The sequence below is a fragment of the Sinocyclocheilus anshuiensis genome, unplaced genomic scaffold (assembly GCF_001515605.1).
Source record: "Sinocyclocheilus anshuiensis isolate Anshui unplaced genomic scaffold, SAMN03320099.WGS_v1.1 scaffold991, whole genome shotgun sequence".
NCBI classification, from domain to species: Eukaryota; Metazoa; Chordata; class Actinopteri; order Cypriniformes; family Cyprinidae; genus Sinocyclocheilus; species Sinocyclocheilus anshuiensis.
Window position 1 is genome coordinate 1,095,653 of NW_015547702.1, and position 580 is coordinate 1,096,232.

The window sequence follows — 580 nt, forward strand, 5'->3', positions numbered from 1 at the left end:
CTGTGAGTTTAGCGCGTTTGGGAATCCAACGGCCACCAGTTATGCTTTATTTTCGCGGCAGATGATTACAGCATATTTTTGTAAGCATGTTTTCACTGAAGCTGGAGTTTTCCTTCAAAATTAAATATCTCTCTCAAGTGTAGAAATCAGGAAAGAAGTATTGTAATTTCCCCATTGTAGTGTAAAGCAAAAAATAATATACCTATGAAATATTAATTTTCATTTATTTTATAGTGCAGTTGTTTTACAATATATGGCTATTACTGTCATTGTTATATATATCAGGTACAAGCCAACTGACTTTTTCTGACTCAAGTTTTCTTAGTTAAGATCATGGGCTGGAGCTCTTAATTTTGAACTGTCAGAGTGCATTAGAAAGAATAATTTAACTTTAAAATGTACAAAATGTACATACCGTGGACTTCATATCGTGATATTATCGTACCGTGAGATTTTGATATTGTTTCATCCCTACGCACTTGACCAACACACACTACAACATAGTTGTAACTAATTAGTCAAGTCAAGTCACCTTTATTTATATAGCGCTTTTAACAATACAGATTGTCAAAGCAACTTT

The 580-nt window shown here is 32.9% G+C and overlaps 1 long non-coding RNA gene across 1 annotated transcript in view; it reads left to right on the plus strand.

The window, feature by feature from the left end:
* The first annotated feature begins 230 nt into the window (after positions 1-230).
* The window catches only part of LOC107703931 (uncharacterized), a 17,870-nt gene continuing 17,520 nt past the window's right edge, over positions 231-580 (plus strand). The window contains exon 1 of the long non-coding RNA XR_001635889.1: positions 231-241. This is a non-coding gene — a long non-coding RNA (uncharacterized LOC107703931). The remainder of the gene's footprint in view (positions 242-580) is intronic.